The sequence below is a fragment of the Sciurus carolinensis genome, chromosome 5 (assembly GCF_902686445.1).
Source record: "Sciurus carolinensis chromosome 5, mSciCar1.2, whole genome shotgun sequence".
Taxonomy (NCBI): Eukaryota; Metazoa; Chordata; class Mammalia; order Rodentia; family Sciuridae; genus Sciurus; species Sciurus carolinensis.
Window position 1 is genome coordinate 60,973,434 of NC_062217.1, and position 27,363 is coordinate 61,000,796.

A 27,363-nucleotide genomic window follows, 5' to 3' on the forward strand; every position below is an offset into this window, starting at 1 on the left:
ATACCTAAGCAATTCATTGTTCTTCCTATCTAATGTGTTTGGACTCTCTACATAGTCCTGAGTAGACAGAGGAAAAAAATTAATTTTACCAGAATGAAAATTGCTGATCCCACCCACTCAATTTCTACTATATTGGTGCATTAGATTATATTTGCAAATAGTCTACTTTTTAAAAAATGACTCTATTTCAGTGTGGTCTCACTGGGTATTTAAAAGAAGCACTAATAATTATGTTCTTGGCAAGCTAATGAAAATTAAACTTAAGCAAGAATGAAAAAAATGAGAGAACAGAATGCAGTTTATAGTAAAGTTATCACAAGCTTACTCATCTATGAGCAGTAGGCAGTTACATATTGTTATTGTACAAAGCACTTCTAAAATATGCTGTCATTTGGCTCGAACTTAATGGAAGCATGGGATGGTTTACTTTAATGATTGGAACAGTGACTCTGTCTAGCATAAGATACAAAACTAATGAAACTGGCAAGTTGTCTTCTTTAAGCCAGCAAATTCTCTGCTCTAAAAATCATGTCTGTCTACAAGCAGGAGGGTATGTCTCACAGCAGATCTCCTAGAGCATTTACATTCCTCAGATTTCCATATTTCATATTACTTCTTTTCCCCTAGATACAAAACAACAAGTATTGATTCAATATCACCCTGCTGTCTATTTTAATTGAAATCTTCCACATATACAAACTTGTTGATAGTTCATAATAAAAATACAACTAAAAGCTCAACAAGCAATAGGTATAGACCTTTGGGGGATTAGAAATCTTATTCTTTCACTTGGTTTTTGAATTGTATTAATGGCCACAAATGAAGATGCAGTAGCACCAGAAGTCAGGCTCTGCTCAAAGAATGTTTAGAGATTGCTGAAATATATTCTGCTCCAAAATATTTCCTCAGCATGGGAATGCCTACTACTACAGCATTTGGGTGAAGCTATCTTATCTCCAGAAAATGCTTACAAAATGCAAACATGTTATTAGAGGGGATGAAAACATTAAGCTTGTGCAGGATTTGGGGGTTATTTGTCCCCCTAGTACCCACATGTTGAAAGAGAGGTTCCCAGTGTGGCATGTCAACAGGTGTTGAGGTCTTCATGAGGAAGGGCGTAGTGGGAGCTCATTAGTGGTTTGAGGGTACTTCCTTCAGAAGGGAGTAGAGTAGTTCCCTGCTTAGTTCTTGTGACAGTTTTGTAATAAAGAAGCAAAACTGGCCAGGCAAGGTGGCACAGCCTGTAGTCCCAGAGGCTCAGGAGGCTGAGGCAGGAAGATCTCAAGTTCAAAGCCAGCCTCAGCAACTTAGTGAGGCCCTGACTAAACAAGACCCTGTCTCAAAATAAAAAATAAAAAGGGCTGGGAATGTGTCTCATTGGTTAAGTGCCCCTGAGTTCAATCCCAGGAGCCAAAAAAAAAAAAAAATAGCAAAACTGTTGTCTCCCTGCTCTCTTTATCCCTGTCTCCCATGTGATCTTTACATCTCACATGGTCTCTTATTATTACAGTACCATCTTCCATGATGTGGTTGGCATAGCCACAAGGAACCTCTTCAGAGGCCACATCAATGGGACTACACAATCTTGGACTTTCAGCATCCAAAATTGTAAGGTAAATAAACTTTTTACTTTATAAGACATCCTACTTAGCTATTTTGTTGTAACAATGGAAAATGGACTAAGACAAAATTGGTACCAAGGAATGGGATAGTTGTGCTAACTGTATCTAAAAATGTGGAAGTATCTTTGCAATTGGATAATGGGAAGAGGTTAGAAGAGTAAGAAGGTGCAAGGTATAGAAAACCTAGAATACTTAAAGCAGGATTCTACAGATGATTCTTATTTTAGTCTGCTTTTTTGCTGCTGTAACTAAAGGATCTAACAATTATAGAGGAGAAAAGGTTTATTTGAGGGCTCACGATTTCAGAGGTGTTGGCCCATAGAAGGATAGTTCCATTCCTTGGGTCTCGAGGTAAGGTGGAACATCATGGCAGAAGAGTGTGGCGGAGGGAAGCAGCTTACATCATGGTGATCAGGAAGCAGCAAGAGAGATGCTCCACTCACTAGATACAAATATATACGACCAAGTCACACCACAATTCCCAACTCCTCCAGCCACACTCTGACACTTCAGTTGCAGTTAATTCCATCAGGGAATTAATTCACAGATTAGGTTAAGGCTGTAACCCAATCATTTCTCCTCTAAACCTTCTTGCATTGTCTTACACATGAGCTTTTGTGGGATACCTCACATCCAAATTATAACAATCCTGGTGAGGGCTCAGGAAATGAGAAGACAAAGGAACTATTCTTCATAGAAATAAGAATTCTTTAGATACTGAAGTAAAGGTCATCCTTTTAATACCACTGTAAAGAAACTAGATACATTATGCTCATACCCTAGGACTTTGTGGAAGCACAAATGTAAGAATGAAGAACTAGTTAATTTGGTAGAAGAAATTTCTTTTCTTTGTAAAGAACCCAGCCTCAGGTATTTTGTTATAGTAATGGAGAATAGACAAGACAGCTAGGTTTGATAGGATAGTGAGGGTTGACTCATTATCCTTTTGTCACCATCTTTTGTGAAGATGGTCTCCATGATCTGTGTTAGAATAATCCTTTAGAAAATTAAGAAAAAAAAATTAAGGAAGCTTTTTACAACATTGGCAGGCAAAAAAAAAAAAAAAAAATCCTGCCTTTCAGTTTCTCTCTCTCTTCATATACATTAAACTATTATATTATTTGCTAAATCATTTATTTTATAGGCAGGATGAATGTATTACAAAAATGATAAATTGGAAAGTTGAAAATTTGGGGACTGGGGAATGTTCAGATGTAATAACTAGCATTCATTCTGTTTTTTAAGTGTTCCATGAAGTGTTAGATATCATATGATATTATTACAATTTATACATCCCTGAGAGAATGATATTATTTTCCATATTTTATAGGTGAAAGTAGTAAAACTCAGAGAAATCAAGTGACATAAAGTCACTTAACTACAAGAAATATTGTTAAAATTTGGCACTTGCATTTCTGACTCAAAATTTGACTTTCCAAATAATTATTTGGTGTTAAATAGTAAGAAGCATCAATGAACAAGAATGACATAGGTAAGCAAATGGGGAGCAAGTAGACACTGCTGGGAGCCCAGTAGTGGGGTTAGGGGTCCATTCTGAGAGAATGACATCAAGGTGAGAGTACAAGTTAACCTTTTTAAAATGGGTTAGGGAAAGGTAAGGGAAGATGATTTCTGGCAGGAGAAATGCATGTCCTTAGGCTAAGAGAGAAATGAGAGGTTAATAGGCTCTAAGAACTTAGAGAAGTGAGGTCTGCAGGGGTCAGTTCTCAGATCACCTTATAAGTCTGGTTAAGGATTTGGAAGGTTATCTGAAGGATAGCTGAAAATGGAAAGTTTTGCACAGAAGGATCATATTTGAATTACAAAAGATCACCCTAGCAGCAGCTTGAAAAACAAATTGTGGGTTGTATTACAGTACATAGAAGAGGATCAGGTAAGAGAGACGTGCAGCCATTCAGACAAAAGACAGGCAGAAATTGTATGTGGTGGGGGGTGAATGTGGAACTAGAGGAAATGAGATATTCACATAAATTTATATAAAAATGTTTAAATTCACAATGTATATATTAGGCAGAAAGAACCAAACTTTGTGACTCGTTTTGTGGTGAGAGTAAAGGGTGGGAAATCAGAGGTTAATTCAAGGTTTCTAGTTTCAGAAGGTAGTTATGCTTTCTACTAAGACAACAGGACAGGCAGAGCAGAGGATTGTCCTGTTTTAGACAGGATGAATTTGATGTGCTGCAGATGCCCATATGGTGCTCTCCATATGGACGTGGCAAGTAAGCAGTTCTCTCAGAGCTTTGAAAGGAGTTGTGGTGTAGAGATGCAACCCACAATCTGAAAAAGGATGCTGAGGTCATGTGCCATGAAGTGTCTTGTGCTAGAGAAGCCAGTGGGAGCAGAAGAGAGCCCAAGCCTGGACAAATAAAGATTGTCTCAGAAGAACTGATATTAGGTGCCATTTTTAAGTGACAGAAAATGGGAATTTTCAGTTTCTATCTCAGTTGCCCAACTCATTTTGTAAAATATGGAAATAGGAACTTGTGGCAGTGTTTTGTCCAAATATATGTGCCAAGTCAGTGGCCATACATATGTCTAGAACTTCACTTTTGCTCTGTCCTCCAGGAACCCCAGAATGGAAGGGAGTAGCAGAAGGACGGAAAGCCACAAATAGCACAGAAAAAAACAAACGTAGGACAAGAAGCAGCAGAGTGCTTTGGAATACAGGGAACGCAGTGTGACACTGTGAAGAGGAAAACTTCAGTTAACAGCCTTAAAAACATGTAAAGGGTATTAGAAGGGAGGCAGAGACTAAAATACACATAAAAGGCATTATAATTCTCTCTAATGTTTAAGAGAGAGAGACAGATGGAGAGAATCTCCATAAGCTACCTCAAAAAATAAAAATAGTGACTTTGTGCCGAATTTGTCTCCTTCCATCTTTTCACACCAAAACAATGCAAAACATGTTTGTAATTCACTGCAAGGGTGATATATACAATGCGTGATTTGCCTTCTAAGCTAAGTTGCCACTTACATTAGAACTCTTGATGACACAGATGATATACTTTAAGTTTATTATTCCAGAATTTATCAAGGTCCATGTTTGAAGCAAAGTTCATGATTTACCTGGATAACAGTACCGACTCCATCTACCATTTAATCACATGTATATATGCCAGGTACTCTTCTAAACAATGTACAGATATTAACTCATTGAATCCTCATAAACAACCTTATGAGCTAGATATAATTGTCATCCTTCATTAGAAAGAATACAATAAGAAGAAACCCCTCAGTTCCAAGAAGCTCCAAAATCATGAGTCTTAAGTAGGCATCAGTGTTGGAAAACAATACTGCTGATTTCTGCTCCCCATCTCCCTCACATGCCCCTGGGGGAGAACACCCACCCAACCAATTGTAGCAGAAAGGTTGGGAAAATAAAAAATAGATTGGAGGAAAAAGAAAAATAGAGAAGAGTAAAACATTGAAGTTGAAACTTTTTTTCTGAACATGTACTTGAATGAATTTTCAAAATTTCAAGGTATCAGTTCACATTAGTTGAAAATGCCAACTTGAATATTGAATAAGCCTTTCAAAAATATATTATTTTGAAATTGTATTATTCCTGTTTTCATATATTGTAATTTGAAAATGAGAACAAATTCTGTTGTACACATGAACACACAGAGAGAGGGGGACAAATATCTTTTCACATTTTATCTTGGAGTATATGAGCTTTTTTAAACAGTGGTTCAAAAACTTTTGATTTATTACTGTAGATTATGCTGCATGTCCTGTTTTTCTCTGAAAATTATTCATTTAAAGACATAACTAGCAGCTCAGAAATTAGACAATTTAGGATTGGTAAAGTTTCAAAGTTGTTTTAGCTTTTTTTCCTAATGCACATATAATAGATATACACAAATTTTTGACAGTTATTATATTACCATTCAACACCTCAGAAAAGAACAGAAGGAAAACATTGCAATTTTTTAATGCTAAGAAACTTGCTATAACCAAAGGAGTTTGAAAAGTTAAAAATACAAATAATGGGACCAAATTAATCCTGAGAAAAGTCACAGTCCCTCATCAGGAACATTTATAAAATGTCCCTGGATTTGTCATATTACCCGGTACTCTAATTTGTATTCAGTAGATGATAATAGATTATAGATAGATAGATAGGTACATAGAGACATACATACATACATACATACATATATACATACACACATACATATGTATGTTTTGTGGATAGAAAAGAGAGACTATGTTGAGTTTGGCAATGATATAATAAGCATATCTCTGTTTAGTAAAAACATTGGAGAATGTTACTATTCTAAAAATAACTTGAGGGATGAATTCTTGCAGAAAGTTCTGCTATAGTTCTCACTATTGAATTGGTCTTTATAAAATTCAATTTCCTTTTGGTGTATTATATTTAATTATTTCTACTTACAGTCACAGCTATAGATTGGATCTGAAATTCTCACCAAAGGCTTATGTGTTAAATGTTTAGTCCCCAGTTTGGTGCTAAGGAGAATGGTGGAAGCTTTAAAGGTGGAATCTAGAGGGAAATTTGAAGTCTTTAGGGGTATGCCCTCAAAGGGAATTGAGGGACATGCTGCCTTAATGGGCTGCCTCACCACAGGTCAAAAAGAATTGAGGTCAACCAAACATGAACTGAAGCCTCCAAAATTGTTAACCAAAATAAACCTTTTCTCTTTTTAAGTTGATTATCTCAGTTATTTTGTTAAGTTAACGCAAAGTGGACTAATGCAGTAATGGAACTATTTTGATTCAACCTGTTTTCTTCCCTTTGAGAAATAGTATACAAAAAAATTCTAAATGCTAAACAAAAAAATTTTTTTTGTTTGCTCTGAGGTTTTTTATATTGCTATCATATACCTGTCAAAATATTAAATATGAGAGTAACAGTTGCTTTGGGACTCACTGGCCAACATGAACTTTGAGTAGTTACAGTTTATAACTATCAAGCTGTTCTGAAAATTCTACATTTGTTATGATTTTAAGTTTATGTATACCTAAACAGGTAACATGGACACAATTGGTAATTATCCAGTCCACATTCACTGGGCATTTTTAAGTGTTCCATGTTCCTCCTGGATATTTTCAATAAGATTCAAATAGAATTATGTATCTTACACCTTCCTGGAATGGTAAAGTCATATTCTAAGAAAAATATAGTGTTTAAATACAAATTGTGCAATATTAAAAAAACAATGGAAATATAAACATAATACTTTAAGACACAACATGTAAACATGAACAGATTTACTAGGGTGAAATCTGCCAAACCAAGTGCTATTTTCAAATGAGAAGTTGTAGGTATTAATTTATATGTTAATTCTTATAAGGTAGCTAATGTGCTGAATGACATAATAATTGCAAATTAATTATTTAAGAGAAAAATACTTATTTGTTTGGAATAAGGATAACACACACACACACACACACACAAATCAATATAAACCCAACTAATAAAAATATGATTATTTCTGGATCTGATCAGTATATTTATTCTATTTAACTAGGTGGCCATATAGTATATATGTATGCATCTTTATTTTTGTGTTTTGTGTGTATTTGATTTCCTGCTTCCAATTAATGCAGAATACATTAATTATATCAATCAAGAGTGGAAGGAGGTTCAATATTACAGATGATCAATAAACTTTCTTGATAAAAGTGTGTCTCTGGGTAATCATTTAAGTAAGATCACTATATTCTTTAGAGATTCTTGTTCTTTGTTGGTTATAAACCTGTTCTGGAGTCACAATGCTTGGGTTCAAACCATGGTTCTAAAATTGTGGGTAAACCTTCTTTAATTTACCTTTCTGTCCATTTTCTCCTGTCTTAAATGAGGATAAAAATAGCACTTTAGGATGTCCAGAGTTACCTCTTCTATTAATAGAGTTCGTGAAATGCTAGCTAGAGCAATCAGGCAAGAGAAGGAAATTAAAGGAATACAAAGAGAATAAGAAAAATGTCAAAGTCTCTGTTGATAACATGATCCCATAATCAGACCCTAAAATCTCTACCCCAAAATACTTATAGGGTTGATAAATTCAGCAAAGTAGTAGGATACAAAAATCAACATACAAAAATCCATAGCTTTCTAATACTATAGTAATGAATCTGCTGTGAAAGAAATCAGGAAAATAATTCTATTCACAATAACCTCACAAAACAAAATCCGAACCAAAATAAAAAAGCTTGGGAATGAATCTAACTAAGACAATGAAAGACCTCTACAATGAGAATTACAGAACGCTGAAGAAACAAACTGAGGAAGACTCCAGAAGATGGAAAGATCCCCCATGATCTTGGATAGAAAGAATGAATATTGTCAAAACGGCCATATTACAAAAAAATGATCTACAGATTCAATTAAATTTCCGTTAAGATACCAATCACATTCTTACAGAACTATAAGAGAAACAGTACTAAAATTCATATGGAAGAATAAAAGACCCAGAATAGCCAAAGCAATGCTGAACAATAAGAGTGATGTGGGAAGCATCATAATATCTGATCTCAAATGAAAGCACAGAGCTATAGAAACAAAAACAGCATAGCATCGCATAAAAAACAGACAGGAAGACCAATGGAATAGATTAGAAGACACAGAGACAAATCCACATAGATACAGTTATTCAATCTCTGACAAAACTGCTAAAAACGAATGTTGGAGTAAAGACAACATTTCTTTAAAATTGTACTGTGAAAACTGGCTATCCATATGTAGATGAATGAAACTGGACCCTTATCTCTCAACCTGCACAAAAAACAACTCAAAGTAGATTGAATACCTAGAAATTAGTCTAGAAGCACTCCAAAACTAGAAGAAAACAAGGAAAACATTCCAATATATAGGTGCATGCATTGACTCACTTAATAAGACCCCTAAAGTTCAAGAAATAAAAACAAGAATCAATAAATGGAATGGACTCAAACTAAAAGTGTTTTGCACAACAAAGCAATGGAGAGTGTAAAGAGAGAGCATACAGAGTGGGAGAAAATCTTAGCCAGCTACTCCTTGACAGAGGATCAATATTCAGAACATTCAAAGAACTAAAAAAACAAACAAACAAAAAAAAAAAAGACAAAAAAAAAAAAAAAACCCACCAAATAAACAAATAACCCAATAAATAAATGGGCAGGAGAACTAAATAGACATTTTTCCAAAGAAGAAATACGAATTGTCTACAAAGACATGAAAATATGTTCAATATCCTAGAAATTAGAGTTTGATGCAAATCAAACTATACTGAGATTTCATCTCACTCCAGTTATAATGACAATCATCAAAAATTCAAATAACAATAAATGCTGGTGGGGATATGAAGGGGAAGTATACTTATGTATTATTGATGAGATTGCAAATTAGTACAACTAGTCTAGAAAACAGTATGGAAATTCTTCAAAAGACTAGAAATGGAACCACCATATGACCCAGCTATCCCATTCCTTGATATTTATCCAAAATAACTAGGATCAGCATGCTACAGTGATACATGTATACCAATATCTATAGAAGTGCAATTCATAATATTCAACTTATTTCAGATAAATATCACAGAAATTCTGCAAGGTTTTATTATTACATTCTCTGTACATATAAAGAAATTGAGGATCAGCAAAGTCAACTATCTTGCACAATGTCTTGCAAGAATATCATTTGAAACACCTATGATTTCAGGATTACAGTTATTTTGAACATGCATGTGTTATATTGTATGTTTAGATTTGTTATTTTTCTTCATTTACAAAACGAACAATACAAACAACATTGACTTGTATCATGAAACAGCACTATCAGCACAAATTATCCATGATATTAGTAGTTGCTCAAGCAAATTTCCTTTCTACTTTCGCCACAGTTGGGCACTTATTTGGCATCACCAATTGCTTCCTAAAAGAACAAGCTTTGCTCTCTTATTAAACACACAACATTACTAACACATTGCCTCCCAAACTCCATATACACAGTGATAATTTCAATCTTCTAGGACTAGAGACTCAGTATCTAGAGTGGAAAACACATTAAACAAAATATTTTGTATAGATGATGCATTTCAAAGTGTTAGCCTTTAGGCTGAATATGTTTGTTCTGCAGATAAACAACAAGAACAACAAAAGAAACTGTACCAATACTTTAAAATGAATGATTTCAAATAAAAATATAGAGTTATTTTGCCTTCTCTTGAAAAGTTATATTTTAGGCAATGTGCTGCCTTATCACTGCAAGACAATAATGAGCAAATGTATAGCAGCAGCTACAGGAATCCCTTTTATATTTGGCCAGTGTCTTTTGAGTAATTATAAATGGATCTATATGTTCACTTCTCTTCTCCATATTACTTGACTGTAAATTTTATCCACAAACTTTGTAGAAACCTTGAGGCTTTATAAGGATTGGGACCAGATCTGGTACAGTGTTTGTAAAGTAGTTAACTGCTCACACTGTATTTGTTGAATGAGTGAATAAATAAAAGACAGAGATCCAAAGGGAGATACTGTTTTTCTTTATTTATTTATTAACGTATTTTTTAGATTCAAACTTTTTATCCATTGTCAACTGATATAGGAAAATAACTCAGAGAGAAAATTCCCAACATGACAACTCTTGGAAATAACTAGTGTTCAACCTGTGGGTCATAGATCATCATCAGCACCATAGTTGGCCATTCAAGAACTGAAATGTATTTAAACTAAACCTACTAACTAGGTGTTTCCTAGGTTTGTGAAATTTTCATGCAATCCTAGCATTAAATTGGACTTACTCTTTGATACCCTTTTGATAACCTTTTGCAAATTATGTATTAGGAAAAGCAGACAAATAAAACAAGCTGACATTAATTTGTAGAAAGAAGTGGGGGCTGAGACATTGGCTAGTATCTGATGTAAGACTGAATTCACAAAGAATTAAGTCTAGAAACTGTTCCTAAAAATAACTACCAATTTGTTCTCAAACCGTTAAATGAATCAGGAATTTTGTTTTTTTTTTTTTCTTCCTCTAAAGATAGTGAAGAGTGTTGGCATTTATATTAATTCCAAGGATGAATAGTACAACTGCCAAAAATATATATAGAATCACTATTACCTAACATCAATAAAATGTAGTGTTCTTTCTTTCCTTTCTTGTCTTTCCTATAATTTTATGTTGTTTTCTCACTTTGAGTGTTATTCTCTGAAACTCTATAATTACAGATGTCAAATAGAAATTAAAAAATTTAATATTTCTTGCATATTCTCTCTTTCTCTCTCTCTCTCTGTCTTCATATATATATCACATATATATATCACATATATATATCATACAAATCCAATTTAAATAGCAAACTGCTGAAACAAAAGCTTTTAAATTCACAATGAAACATTGTATCTAAATCTTTATGTTTTATATGATCTGGCATTTTCTTCTTTTATTAAAAGATTTTAAAAGACTATTTGCTATGTTACTGGAAAATGAATTTTTATGACTTCAGGATTTTTATTTCTCAGCATGTAAATCCAGCTCATAGGTTCAGTATGCACATAGACCTGTGTGTCTGTGTGTATATATATACACACTCACATATGAACTGTACATCATCCAGGAAAAGTTCTAGGCATTAAAACAGATCCACAAAATCAGTATCTTAGCTTCTCAGCTGGATATGATTGAACACTCCTTATCTTACTATACTGACCTTATGTTCTCTTGTGCCAAGTGTGCAAGTCCCAGCTGTGAATTTAAACCCAATCTCATTTTAAGTTTCCATTGTACTCAGCGTGATCCTCATTTTTCACTGCATTGCCCTCGTCAGGGCCATGGTCCAGTTTAGGACACTGCCACCGATAAACCAGGAGCTGTAATTGAACTTATAACTACACATACTTTTCCTCCCACTATAGAAGTATCACTATAAATGAGGGCAACAGACTTTTATGCTTTGAAGAACACGGGTAATCTAAAATGGCAATAACAGCATGCCTATGATCAATGTTAAATAGAAACTCTGTATAACTGGCTAAACTCTGACCCTCAAATGGTAACAAATAATTGTATTAATAGCTTCTATACCTTAGTACACTTTTGAAAAGGGCTTTCAGCTGGAGATAAAGGCATCTTTGGGCACAGAGAAGCCTATATTTTGGAACTAACCAGATACAGCTAACCTGAAAATAGATGACAACTTTCCGATAATTGTAAACACATAAAATCTCCCTTTTTTTAGGTGTAGTTTATATGTTTTAAAGGGGTCTTTCAACATTTCTGGAGTAAAATGTGTTAAAGGGGCATTTTACAAGATAACTACAGCATAAATGAAATTCCATCTGCAACTAACTCTGTGCTGATTTCTTCTTCCCCTCATTCCCCAGCAAGTCTGAGTTCTCATTGGGCAACTCAAGCACCCTGAACCACAAATTCACACTTAATTCTACCCTCTTCTTCTTGTTCTTTTCCCCTTTACCTAAAACAGTAAGTACAATTGCACCATCATGCACATATTGGGCATTCTAGAAACTCTGTTATTCACTTATACAATTGATATCAACTGCTTAGTGTGTGCTGATCTTATTCTAGGTGTCCCATTTTAATGGGGAGATCAGAAAAAAAATGGAAAAGTTACATTTACTGTCAATTAATTATAGTGTTAGAAATACAAATACTACAGGGTATAGAATGCAACATGTTGTAGAGGGTGATTGTTGATGAATCCCTCAAGGAAGACCTGTGACATTTAAGCAGAGACCTGAACTCTACAGGAAAGAGTGTAATCATGTAGTTATCTTGAAAAGAGGGTCTGGACCCCAGAGGGTCTAAATGTCCTTTTAAGACACAAATGGTTATACCAAATACTTGCCTAATCAAACAGAATAGCACTAGAAACTTAACAGAGGAAAATACTTTGAATGAAAAAGGATGGTTTCATTTCTATTGCTGCACTGATTTCCTAGTGAATAGTTTTTTTTTCAATTCTTCAGTAATAACTATTGAAGCTATAAGCTTTTCAGAGGTTTTTACTACCTCAAGAGCATTCATAAAATGAATATTTTTTCTATATGGATGTCCTTTGGTTGTTTTATTTGCTTTTGTTTTTGCTTTGCTTTAGTTTTCTGCTGGGATGACAGCCCACTTCATTCACTATGTCCTCAAAAAGTCTGATGAACACTGTGTAAAGAGGAGAGATTCTGTGTACTGAGTGTGAGCTGGGTAGGAGGGAGTTTGGCTCTGAAGTCAGAGACTTGGTTATGAATTCCAGGAGTGCCACTCATTATCTGTATGACTTAGGCAGTTGCTCACATCACTGGACCTTCTCTGTTGTAAGTCATGAGGAGAGCAAACTCTCCACATGTTGCTGAAAGACTTCCTGAGGCCAGTCATGCAAAGTGTCTGAGCCCCACTTTGCTCTCCACAGGACAAAGGCTGTCATACACGATGTGATGCTTAGGTCCTGTGCTTTGTTCCCTGCGATTTTTTACAGTAACCCTGCACTCTATGAATTATTACTTTTATTTAACCCAGGAGGAAATGGAAGTCCTGGAAAGTGAGATAATTTCCCTACACTCCCGCATATTAGAAATGGAGAGCTGAACTTCAAATCTAGTTACTTCATACCCACCCACACTTGGGTTTTTTGTTTGTTTCTGGTTTTGTTTCCTTTTGTTTTCACTCTGTCATGACACTTCAGAAATAAACACTTTTGATTACTTTTTTCTCACCTGGTTGTTATAGCTGATCATTCTCAGACCTGGATATTGTTTTGAAATGACTGTTTTATTAATCCCTTCATTTTCACCCACACTGCCAGTACCATGGATCTGACAATAATCACAATGTAACAGAAATATAAGATAATTCAGATACTCCTTTTAGCTTCTATTTCCTCCTCTCTTCCTAAATTAGTACACATAAACCACTCTGAAAGCCACACTCACAGATTAAAAACCAAATAGAACATCAAAAGTAATATAGAATTATTCCATCTTCTCCTCAATCACCACCCAGTTGATGTGTATTGGAATATCCCTCCACAATTCCTTATGGATCCGCATACAATCATGTGCCACATAACAAAGTTTTGATCAATGATGGATTGCATACAAGACAAAGGTTCCATAAAACTACAATGAAGTTGAAGAATTCCTATTGCCTAATGACATCACAACCAACCTTATAAAGTATGACAGTGCATCACTTACGTGTTTATAATGATGCTGATGTAAACAAACCGACTGCTCTGCCAGTTGTAAAAACATGGCACATATAATTACGTACAGTATGTAAAGCCTAATAAAAATATGAAGACTATGTCCCTGTTTTATGTAGTTATAAACCACTATGTAGTTATAAAGACTATGTCCCTGGTTTATGTAGTTATGTAGTTGTACTATAATTTTCATTGTTATTTTAGATGATACCCATTCTAATTAAAAAAAAAAAAGTTAACTGTGAAATAGTTTAAGGTTGGTCCTTTAGGAAGTGTTCTAGAAGGAGGCCTTGCTCTCATAGGACAAGACAGCTCCATGTATGTTATTGCCCTTGATGAACTTCCAGTGGGACAAGATGTGGAGTGGAAAACAGTGATACTGATGATTCTGACCTTGTATAGGCCTAGGATAATGTGATTATTTGGGTTTTAAGTTTTAACAAAGAAAATGTTGGAGGAGGAAATGTCTAAAAAGAAAAATATTAAAAACAAAAAGCATATAGAATAAGAATCTAAACGAGAAAATATTTTCGTATTTTCATACAGCTTTTTTTGGGGGGAGAGGCTTTAATCTAAGTGTTGCTACATAAAAGGTAATACTAAGCTTTTAAGTTTTTCTAAAAGTTCATAAGTAAAATATTATAGACAGAAGAGTCAATTTTTCATTAAGGAAAGAAAAGTCATTTTATAAAGATATTATCACCTGAGTATGTAGTGTTTACAAAGTCTACTGAAAACTATAGGAATGTCCTAGTCCTTCAAACTCACTACTCAAGGACTTGCCCAGAGCAAGTTCTAATACTGCAAGCTTCATTCAGGGCAAGTACCCTGTACAGATATAACATTTTTTTGTCTTTTATTGTTTATTTTTCCGGTTATTTTTAGATGTACGAATAGTTACCTTGTGTTGCAATTGCCTACAGTAGTAAGCACCATAACATGCTATACAGGTTTGTGGGCAAAAAGCTATACCAGGTAGCCCACGGTGGAGCAGGCACAAGTACAACTACATCTACAAATACATCTGTATTTGCGCAAGTATACTCTATGAATGTTTTCACAACAAAGTTGTCTAAATATGCATTTTTCAAAAAGTATCATCTTTATTCAGTGATGTATGACTGTATTTGAACCTTCTGTGATGTATTTTCCTTAAAGGATCAAACTCCCCTGCATAAAATACTTATGAAGGAAATAAAAACATTTTATTTGGCTTGGCAAATAAGGTCTGGTTTGTTCAATTTTTAAAAATTATTATAAAAAAATCAAAGCTACATTTTGCATAGCTGACAAGTTCAGTGACTTTCTATATTTTAGTTACTGTTTTTTTTTTCACTCATGTAGAGTTAGATTATATCAAAAAAATAGAGAAGAAAAAGAATTGTGTTGTTTAGTAACAGTAAAACAAAAACAAAATCTGAACTTTTCCCTCCAAACAATTGTCGTGTATTCTCTTAACTCTTCTACAGTTCCCACAAACCTAGGATAAGCAAGCCAGAAGCGCCCCATCACACCCCGGGTTTCTTGCAATCATTGCAGTTATCAGCAGGTATTATTTCTTGTGTTAATTTGACTGCCTCAGCTGACTGCAAGGTCTTTGAGAGCCAGAACAATGTTTTAATCATATCTCTGTATATATATCTAGCATACTTATAAAATAATAACTATATTCAAAAGCAGTGAAGCTGTGGTTTGAAAACTGACAAAAGCATATTTGAAATGACATCATGATTGATGAAGAAAGGATCAGTTTAAAATACATAATATATATGTAGATCCATATATATGTATAATTTACTTTTTTGTTATAGAACCTCAGGACATTAAGTCTTTTTGAATATTCCTAGTAAAACATTTGAAAGCAAATCAATTAACTTTCTCATTCTTCTCCATTTTTCTTCTCAACAAACTCTGAAGAAGAAAGGCACCTTTTTAAAGTGCATTATAGATGTGTTCTTAGTGAGTATACAGATAAAGAAAGACAACTTCCCTTCTCCCTTACATTCTCTAACATTTTCAGGTAATTATCTGAAACAGACCTTGTAAGGGCAGAATTCACTTCCTTGAATTTGTCTTTTGGGCAGAATCCAAAAGCAAAGAAACCAAAATAAGGAAATCAATTCCTGCCAAGGAGTGCCTGAAAAGCTCCAGCTAAATGAGCTGATGTAATCTCAGTCCAGGACTCTCAGGCAGTAACGGCGGGGGAATTCTCATTACTCCTGAATCTGGAAGAGGGAGGAGATGGAGTGGAGCGCTCCAGCAGTTCCAGCCAGTGGAAGTCAAAGATTACTGATAAGGCCTAGGCCGAAGGGGAGCTCCCTTGACTCAGCTGGGGCAATGTATCTTACACAGCTTCACCGACCCCGAGTGACAGGAAACCAAGGTACCACTATCAATCTTATTTGCCCCAAATAGATAGTGAAACACAGGCAAGAAATTGGAGAGATTAGATAGATAGATTAAAAAACGGAAAAACACAACACATTAAAACATGTGACCTGTGTCCCAAATCCTGCAACTTACTGCAGGAAAAATCCCAGTGTTTATCTGAATGAACACAAGCATACTACTGAGTCATCTGACAAAAGAAAAGCCTTCTTTGCAGTTCCCAAGAATGGTTGGAGAAAAATTTGCAGAGGATGCGAGATTTCTTTCAAAATGTTAACCATTTTAGATAATGTAAAAGGCAAGCCCATCTCCTGCCATTTCCCTCTATGACTACATATTGCACATTGCATATTGTTAGCTCACATTTGCAGAGGCAGATATATGTTGAAAAGGAAAGAAAAGGAAATCATCAGGAACTATGAACAATTGTGTGTTCTGTACAACATCTGGAGCACTGGTCTTAAAGAATTGTTCCATTTTTTTATACTTGCAAAATCATACACAGATATATTTCATACAGCAATCTAGTGAATTAAAAACTCTTCTGAAATTGGAAGTATTTAGGAATGAATTTGAGTCCTAAGACAATCAAGGAGAAATTAGCAAAACATGCTTCAGATTAATTAAAATGATGATATAAATGCAGTCTTTTTTAATATGTCTGAGAACAAAAGGACGAACAGTATTCATCACCTTTCTTTTAAAAGGGAAAGGGAGTCATCAGAGAGACATATTCATGATTCATATTATAAGGCCATGGCAGGCCAGCTAAAGGCTCTATTCTGTTTTATTCACTTTAGGATCTTAGCTTATGGATCAAGTACTCACCATAACATTGCTGGTTTCCATGGCATAAGGAAGTATAAAGTTCTGGACAATCTCCCACAAGTAATTACATGCTCTGGCCTGGCAGGGATATACTTTGCTTCCAATGGCAATTCACTGTGTAGAATTCATGAGAGACTATCTGATCACAAGGGAACCAGGAAGCATAAATTTCAGAAGCAGTATTTATTAATGGCCAACTTTGTGCTAAGTTTGGGGAGTGACTTTATCTACTTTGCATAATTTTAACACACAATATCTCTTTCAGGTAGATATAATAAAGCTTAGTAAATGAAAATGAGGCTCATAGAACTAAAGACGCTTTCCAAAGCAAAAAAAAAAGAACTACTACAATATTAGGATGCTCATCCTCCTTTCTTCTCTACCATGTGAATTTGCCCATTGGGTCTGACATGCTTCCTAATTCTTTATTTTTAAAACAATAACAAAAAGCATGCTGCCTACATAGAGTCATTTGGATTTAACTTTGTAATCTTATATAGTAAAACATCTGGGAAGAATATTAATGGCATAGAGTGAAAAAATGTTTTTGGTCATTCATTTACAGAAAAGTGAAGAAAAGTCTTATGTAACACATGTACACGAAGAATATATTCTTGATATTTATTGTAACACAAAACTACAATAAGTAGGTTATAAGACCACAGGAAATATGATGAATCGATATGATATTTATAGAGTGTCAAGAACCCCATCAATAGAAATTTGGAGACAGAACAAGAAAATTTTGCATAGATTATTCAACAGAAAAAAAGAAATATGATACCACCCTCTGATTTTACCCTTTGCTTTTTCTCTTTGCTTGGGTAGTTCTCCTGGACTCAGTGTTAACCTTAGAAAATAGTACCATCTGGTCTCAACTGTTAAGTGCTAGAGACCTCTGTTAGGCAGCATCTTCAAAATTGCCAAGTGTTCTAACTTCTTGATATTGGAAAACAGTAGACTGGAAAATTACAGGAGATTGGTTTCCATAGACCCTTGTTTACAATTGTAGCTTGTAACTAGACAGCTCCAACTCATTCTATGGCAAGTGGTTTCTCTGAAAATCTCTAGATCAGAAAAAACAACCTGTACAGAAAATTTTAAATTCTATTTATCCTTTCATAAATTGATGTGTTTTACAGAGACAATCAACTTGAGTATCAGTACAAGAGCCTAAAATATTTTCTAGATTTAATATAAATATTATGAGCACAGGAAATTATTTAAGTGGTAATAGAATAAAAAGGAATAACTATTTTTAAAAACCTAATAATCAGTTAGTGCTTTTATCATATCAAATGCATGAAACTACTCTGAACTGAAGTCTTTTCATCATAATGTACTAAATTAAATATCTGTTCCTTGTAGAATATGATTCTGCTAAACTAGATTAAAATCAAATCATGGACAAAATCAATTTTACTTACAATAATCCTAGCCTACTGAGACTGTAGACTAGTAATCACAATAAATGTCTCTCCCCTTCATATCTTTTCCAGTTGTAGACTTTCCTAAAGATATAATTTGATGGCTTTGCTTGTCTATAATATATATTTCAACAAAGAGCTATGAAGAGAAACAGATGACATACATTTCAGTAATCCTTTAGGGTATTCAAAAGGAAACAATATATGTGTGTGTGTGTGTTTGTGTGTGTGTGTGTGTGTGTGTGTCCCTGTATAAAGAAACAGGTAAATAGACAGATAAAGTAGGTAGACAGATACAAATAGACATTGTGTGTGTGTGTGTGTGTGTGTGTGCGTGTGTGTACGTGTCCCTGTGTAAAGAAAGAGGTGAACAGGCAGATAGATGGGTAGATAGACATAAAAAGACATTGATTGTGTGTGTGTGTGTGCATGTATATGTGTAAATGGAATCTGAATGAAACTAAGGAATTACTTGATTTAAGAGAAAATGATAAATATTTAAGCTGTCTTGGGGGAATTAGGCTGACATTGGATCTTGGGATTACTTCTCACGTAAAACTCAGAGGATTTGGTATCTTGTCAGAAAACTGGAGTGAAGCTTGCTTACATGATGTTAATCATGCATCCAATCCTTCTTTATTGTAAGCCCATTAAGCATTGTCAGATTGGAATAAAAAGAAAAGCAGTCAAGTGTTCTCCCCACCCAACCTTCCATAACTGAACTTTGTTTTTTAAAGAGTGAACTCTAATAGTTTAGCAATATTCACTTGCAAAGCAAAAAAAAAAACAAAACAAAACCAAAGTTTTTTTTATTAGTCTAATTCTAAAATAACATGTGAAAACAAGCAGTTATTTTAGTTATTTTTCAATTGAATGTATGATTATTCTCTAATAATTTTTAAAATTTAAAATTATACACTAGTTTCTGATATTAACTGTACTTCAACTCCAATAAAACTGAGTGAGATAAAATTGAATTTGAAGCTGATTAATCATGTCCACATGCATGGATATGATTATCACTAATCACCCCATAATGGTATGGTATAGGAATTAATACACACTTTTAACCCATTATTAATATTGAACTTGAAAATTTCTCCTGGTGAATACTGTCTACCACCACTCCTGCTTTAGAAATGAGGTAACTGTGACACAAATAATTGACATGAAAATTGTAAAGCCTCATGACTGCCAGAGGAGAAGCTCTTTCCCTTGATTTAAAAAATGAAAACTTTGCTCTTGCAAATCCTTCCATTATACTTTGATTTTAGACTTGACAAAAAAAAAAAAAAAGGAAGCCTATGCTTAGAAATCATGTTAATTAGAATACTTAGCCATCAGGTTGGGACATAAAAATCAGTACATGCTTTTAAAGACTAAAATTTAAAAGTCATGGGTTGAAAAAAATCAGCCTGCTATATTTCTGGTAAAAGTAAAATTTAATATATATTTTCTGGAGAAAATGGTCAAACGAATCACATATTAAAATATTTGCTTAATTACATTAAGCATCTCTACCTTAAGAAATTTATTTTTAAAATGAGAAGATATGTGCTTGATGTACACATTAAGTGTTGTTTCACATAGGCTTTTAAAAAGGGAGATGTAAATTACACATGCTTAGCTATCAATTCAGTGAAATATTAACAGTCATTAAAAAGCAAGCCATAAAATTGGATCAGTTTTAAAACCCAAAGAGAATGTATACTTTGATTTAAACCACAAATGCTGAAATCTTGTTCTTAATTTTTATTTTTTTGGACTGAAATGTATACTTAAAAATCTTGAAAGAGGACTTTTAGGAAAAAAAGAAATCATCATTTTTATTATATAATTTTAAGATTATAGGGATTTTATCAATGTTTCTCCTGCTGAAGAAAAAATAGGATTAACATAAAATAAAATGATCCATCTCTTAATTGTCTACATTAATAGATTTTATCTCTATATGACCATTTTCAATATTTCCAAGTTGGCTGCAATTTGCTCAAGGTTGCTAAACATTTCCCCCAATCATAATATAAGGACATGCACGTATAATGTCACTTCAGAATTATACTCACAGCAGATAGAACATATTCACATTAATGTGTGAGCCTGTATCCTCAATAGCATTGTCACCTATTAGTGATGTTGCACTTGGCCATGTGGCTAAGCTTGGAAGTCACCTAGGGCCATCATGCCTACCGGGGTTATTTGCTGCATAGCTTCTTCTTTCTTAACCCAGGATTCCAATGAAATATTTTCATTTCTATATCTAGCCACCTACTTTATACTTTTTTCAATTTAATTATGAGAGATGTTTTTGTTACTCAACAAAAATCCCACAATTGGCAAACTAAGTCCTTCACAAGGACTGTCCAAAAGAAGAATATAAGTCATATATATATAACAAAAATATCTTAATGATCATAATTTAAAAGTAGAAAAAGGGAAAGTAAATATTAACCATATACTTTAGAAAGAAAGAACTACATATTTGTTGTTCTTAGAAAAGAGGCACTACATATTTATTACATTCATTTATGACATCTTTAAGTGTTGGATATTATTATCTACATTTTAATTATGAATAAAATGAAAATTTGAAAAATGAAATGATCTGTTTCTCTTTAAACAAGTAAGGGGCAAAGCTACCATTAGGACATGGGTATTGCATAACAAACCTCAAATTCATTTCTGAATGCTTGTGGCTTGCAGTTTACAAAATTTTTTTGTAGCAAAAAATTAAAAGCAGAAAAAAATAAATAGCTCTCTTTTAAACATTTCCCCAAGTGGCACATTTAACTTATCAGAATTATACATGTTAAATCAATAAGTACAACTTTGAATAGTGAAACTCTTCCATTATGTAAAAATGTCATAATGAGTAATCCTAATAGAATGTGTTCACTGTCTTGTTACCTTGTCCAAACTATTCAATTCATAAGTTCTTCTTCAAATGAAAAATTGTTATATTAGAAAGATCTTTAAACAAAATATAATTCCATAAAAAGCTTCTTTCCTTAATTTTTTAAAAGTTTCTTGACATTTTAAAGATGTGAATATTTTTATGATAAAATTCATATAAAAATGAATGCTAAATAGAATCACTTCCTTCACATTTGATGCTCGCTTTTTGCAGCATAAAATAAAATGCACTTAATTTACATTTTCATAATTCCTTCTTGTATTGATACAAGTTTATCATCCCTAATCTGAAAATGCATGCAAAAACTGAAATCTGAAACTTTTTGAGTGGTAACCTGAAAAGTTCCAAATTATGGAACATACTGTATTTTGTCTTTTCAGTTTAAGGATGCTCAACCAGTTAAATCTATACAAATATTCCAAAACTCATAAAACTTCCAAGTATAAAATGCATTCTGGTCCCAAGAATTTCATAGAAAATTAGAATGATTATAAAAAGCCTTCTTTAAAAAAGTTTTGGTTTTTTTTTTTAAGAACATCATAAATGACAGTAGTTACCTTCTCCATCTTCCAAATTTCCCTGAAACCTCAAAAAGCCAGAAATAGAACAAAGGTTTGTTCTTGTTAACTGCACTGGAATTAAGTGGTAATAACACCCAACAAAAAATAATTTGAAATATGTATTTTAAAATTATGAACTGCTAATTAAAAAAAAAATTCAATCAAATTCTTAGAGTGATAGGATTATGTCCTGCCTGAAAAGGATTCAACCAGTTTCAAGCCAGCTTAACTCTCCCTTGCTGCCCAGTGCTGAGAATGAGCTGCTTGATCTCATCCCAGTGCTTTTCACACCCAATAATAAACCATCTCCTTTCTTTCTGAATTTGTTTTGCAGACCACAAAACTTCTTTATGGTAAAGAAATCATTACATTTATTTACTGAGAGGAAATTTTCTCTAATTAAACTGTTGCCTTTTTACCCTTATGGAGGCTAAGAATAAACAGTACTAATGGGAACAGGTTTAAAGCAAATTAATTGATAAAGAATCTGTGGTACTAATTGCTCTGCTTCCCAGAAAAATCTTGGGTTGGTCATAAGTGAGGGCACATGGTATATTCATAAGAATGTGCTGGGATGTGATTATGGTTCATCCTTGGTGTCACATCAAGGAAAAAGCTAAGAACTTCTTTTGACAGAGTTCATTAAGCTTCCCACTTGACATTCTGTGATCCAGAAAGCTTCAAGAGTAGTTGGCAGGTTCTTGATTTTTATCAGACTTGCCATTAGGAGACACAGACTAAATTATTATATTTTAATATAAATATATGTACTTTAAATAATATCAGATTGTTTTGATGGAGAGGTTTTTAATGACTAGTATTTTACTGCTTTTTTTCATCATGGACTAAGGCAAGAAAAATTTACCACTTGATTGTATACACCTACCAAAAAGAAGTTTAAAGACATCAATCATAAATTTTAAACTCTAATTGACATTAAATACTGACAAGTATAACTGCTCTGAAAAAAAAAAAGGAGAGGTTCATTTCTCCTTCACATGTTAAAAAAAAATTCATTTAAATCTGTCAACAGACATCTGCAATCAGTAAGAGTGAATGTATAGAAAAGTAGCCTTTCACTGAAGTATTTTCACTGAATTAATACCTCATGGTTTGCAAGAAAGTGGTCTTTACTGTTTTTTAACTTTCCTCTTCAGCCTCTCAATTGTTTCAGTAATCTGCCTGCTGTGCTTGTTTGTAGTGATTACATAGAACAAGCAAATCAACTGCTTTATGTTGAACTTTACTATTTCATCTAAACATTGCAATTGCTACCGATTAAATTATACAGAGGACATCCAAAATCATTATTTTCAGGTTTAATGTATATTTCCTCTGTAAATTATGCATCTTAATAGCTCATTTTACAAAAAACATTGTGATCTGTAGTAGGTATTTCTAATTATTTGTTCAATTTGGCTTCTGAATGTAAAATCTAATAATTACATATAAATTGGTTTTCTTGAATTTTTTCCCCCAAAGCATTCCTACTCAAATTATAGTTTCCATACAGGCAATGTTAAAATTTAGATTTTTTTGTCCCTCCCTGCCAGAGATTCCATTTCAATAGGTCTGGGTCAATTGTCCATATTTTTATCAAGTTCTTAAACTCAGGGTAGTCTGGAATATATGTTGACAAAAGCAAATTGAGGCAATAATCAGAACCCTCAGGTTTGCATATTCATTACTGCTAACTTCACAAAGAAGGCCCATAATTTGGGTCTTCCCCTTATGTCTATTATGCCTGAAGATGGAAGGAGTGATCAAGGAAGGTTGATTTTCAGAGATTTTTCTCCTTAAAGAAAATCAACCTTCCTTCCACACTTCCTCCATCTCCAGGCCTAATAGAGAAAATGGGAAGACCCAAATTATGCAACAGCAGTAGGATAATCAATTTTAATAGTTTAGTGATTTAGACTGCATGCCTAACTGTTGAAAGTGATATTTTACTAGGCCAAAATGAATGGTTACCACCCTCCAAATCACAAAAGAAAAAACATATAAGACTAGACTCACTAAGTATTATAAAAAGCCAATGACTATCAGTATGTAATATCTATCACTTATGACTCTTCAACTGACAAAATTTTAAACATTTAAAACTAATCAATAATTTCCACCCTTGGAAAAAACTTGGTAGAACTACAAATTTATACAATGGTGAAAGTAATTCCGTAATATCTATCTACAAAAGCTAAAAATGTCATAGTATATGTATGGCAAACTCACTTTAATATTCTTATAGGAACCAATTTATCAAAAGAATATCAACACAAAATTAAGAAAAATTATTCAGTACTAAGAGAGTACTTAAGAAAATATAGGTTTTAATAACCTGATAAAGCCCAGAAAATTTACAAGTTACAATATGACTAATACGACTGAGTTCTTTTTGAAAGCTGCAGAGATTTTCATAAAGCCGGTTTTAGTCTGTTGATATATATCTCTGTGTGATGGACTGACAGATCTGACTCCATGAGAATGTTATAGGCCAAACTCTAAGGGAAATGACTAAACAGACTCTATTTTGCTCTGAGACTCCATTTTATGGAGGAAATAAACACCCTGCCTCTGTACCCATAATCGGTTACTTACTGTGACACATTTAACAATACAGAATGACAATTCCTATGTAAAGAAAAATTGCTCTCTTTTGATTCCTATTGCTCTTAAACAATGTACCATGTGAACAGGGATTGTGTGGATGTTAGCAACCATTCTTTACTTTGTACCTAGGTAAGGATCATTTTGACCCACTTCTCCCTCTGTTGATGATCTCAAGTTAGTTTGTAATTTCGAATCATAGCAACAGACACTTAAGATTGATGTGATTTTTGGTATAAGAACCCCTACAATCCTATGGTTGGGGCTGTTCTCCCAATAGCCATTTTTTGGGGCATTGTGTGAGACAGTCAGCCGGCTAGCTTAATAAAGACTCTCAAATTTGGACTTCTCAGTGGTGATCGGTCTGTTCTTAAGTTGTGCCCCATAACACCTGAGGCATAACTGATGACTTCTAGGTATCTATTATAGGATTAAGAACATTGTACTCCAAAATATGGCACCTTGAAAGACTGAATATTTTAAGCTGAAGAAAACTGAGAGATCTATAGATCACTCTCTAAATGACTCCCACCATTGTCCCCTGAGGTCATAAAAAGGTTTATCCAATGTCCCTACCCTGAAAATGAATCATAAGTTCCCTAATTCCAGAAGGATCCTGCCCTATTCCCAGAGGAAAGAAATGAAGACAGGAAGGTACAGAAAAGCATATGAACCAGTAGGCCCTGCTAAATTCCCCACAGTTCATCACCATTGGCTTATATACCCTTTTGTTCTCCAATCACATTTCTGTATGTTGTTCATAAAAATACAGTTTTCTCTGGAGCTTGGGGTCTTCATTTCTGAAGACTCCCATGTCATGTAAAACAGTGGTAAAACAAATACATTCACTTTTCCTTGCTAAACTTTGTTATAGGGGTGTTAGCCACAAATCGTTTGATGGGTGAAGAAACAGTATTATCTTTCTCCTCTATATGATCACATAAGGATACAAATTCCAAAATGTGTCTAGCAGAGGGTGAAGTTCTATATATGGGAATCCAAGGTCAGAAAGGGAATGACTTATGCAATATTTTTCCAAAAAATAGTGGTAGCATCATGGTAAGTATTCCAAAATTTCTACACTATAGCATGTGTTCCATTATATAATAATATATGAGAAAATATTAAAATTTTAGTATTTTTGTTGCTTTACAAATATTTATTACACCTTTATAGATCCAATCAAGGTATAGAATATCAGAGACCAACAATTTTAGTGCATTTTTTCTCTTCCAACAAGAACAATGACAACAAACTTCTAAAATAATGGTTTACAACATGCAAAATGACTGGTATATTTTCTTGATGAAAATAGTTTGGTTTTACACAAGGACATTTAAAGATGCCCAATTAATTTCATAAAATCCAAGTCACAGCAGCTGCATCCAGGCATTAACATTCAATAATTATCAAACATATTGCTTGTTAAAATTGCTGATTGCTGTGTATACATGACCAAATATTTGGGGGTAGGGCCTAAAGATCTAAATTTTTATAAATTACTCATTGATAATTCCTATGCAAGTGATCTGGGGATCACAATTTGAGAAATGTCATTCCAGAACAAAGTAAAGGTGAATGGGTCTGGAAAATTGTCATAGTTTCACTGACCTGCCGCTTTAAAGTAATGTTTTCAATAAAGTTATGATGTAATTTTGTATATCAAGTATCAAAGGGTTTCAAAGTTCCAAAGAAAGTATGGTAATGGAACACATCTGAAAGTAATCAAAATAGTTTATTTTGTACATGAGACTGTATAAAGTTGACCAATTTAATTTTGACAAATATCTGCCACCGACAACCATTTTGCTTCTCATGCATTAATGTTGATCTATGCAATCTGACAGTAAGTATCAAGACCCATCTTAATAAAAGCAGCTTTGGTTCATGCTGTCAATCACTTCATATTTGCTTTTACTGAAATGCATGTGTCCAATTAATTTAAATGCAGAGAAGTTACAAGAACAAAAATACCATCTTGGAGATTATGATATGGTTGATTAACATAATCCCCATCCCCTCCAAAGAATTTTTAGGATTAAAATAAAAGCATGTTACAGAAAAACATGACATTGCATATTATGAGCAACAGAGGGAAAAGATGAAAACTATTAGGAATTTCTTTGATGTAAAGTAGTATAATATCTAACTAAGGCTATGAACTGAAGCTAGCACATATAAATCTCAAGAGATCATTAAAATATTAAAGAAAATCAGTGAATCATATCTTCACATTCTCAACTTTAATTATGCAGAAACTTTAACCAAACTCTTATCCCAAACTATTCCATGTGTAATAAAATATATTTGGTAAATGTATCTAGTTTTGAGATGTGAAGTTTTCTTGGATACTAGCTAGATCTCTACTACTTTCAATTTTAATAAATAATAGGCACATGGATTTCCAATGTAATTTTTTTCTGAAGTTGTTTAGAGGTTTTAATTTCTAATGCTACAGCTTGAGGTCTCATCCCTCTGGTTCCACAGCAGTTTTGCTATTGCCTTCTTGAGGCAAATCTAGGCCTATATCCGTAACTTTATTCCATTAAATGAAAAATTTCTACCTATCTATCTACTATAGACTGGATGTGTCCTCTCAAAATTCATATGTTGATATCCTACTGCCTGCTGTGATGGTATTAGAAGGTGGGTTTGTTTTGTTCATGATTGCTCTTTTTATGAATGGGATTGATGCCTTTATAAAAAATGCAGGGAGAATTTCTTAGCCCTTCCACCATGCAAGAAGCTGGATGTCTAGGAACCAGGAAGAGAGATCCTCACCAGACATGTACTTCCCAACTTCAAGAACTGTCAGAAATAAACATTCATTGTTAA

The 27,363-nt window shown here is 33.7% G+C and overlaps 1 protein-coding gene and 1 long non-coding RNA gene across 10 annotated transcripts in view; one reads left to right on the forward strand and one right to left on the reverse strand.

Annotated features, from left to right (window-relative positions):
* LOC124984623 (uncharacterized) overlaps window positions 1-4,336 on the forward strand; it is a 55,459-nt gene extending 51,123 nt beyond the window's left edge. The window contains exons 2-3 of the long non-coding RNA XR_007108718.1: window positions 1,511-1,613; window positions 4,209-4,336. This is a non-coding gene — a long non-coding RNA (uncharacterized LOC124984623). The remainder of the gene's footprint in view (window positions 1-1,510; window positions 1,614-4,208) is intronic.
* Pcdh9 (protocadherin 9) overlaps window positions 1-27,363 on the reverse strand; it is an 866,304-nt gene that overhangs the window by 691,810 nt on the left and 147,131 nt on the right. The window lies entirely within an intron of this gene.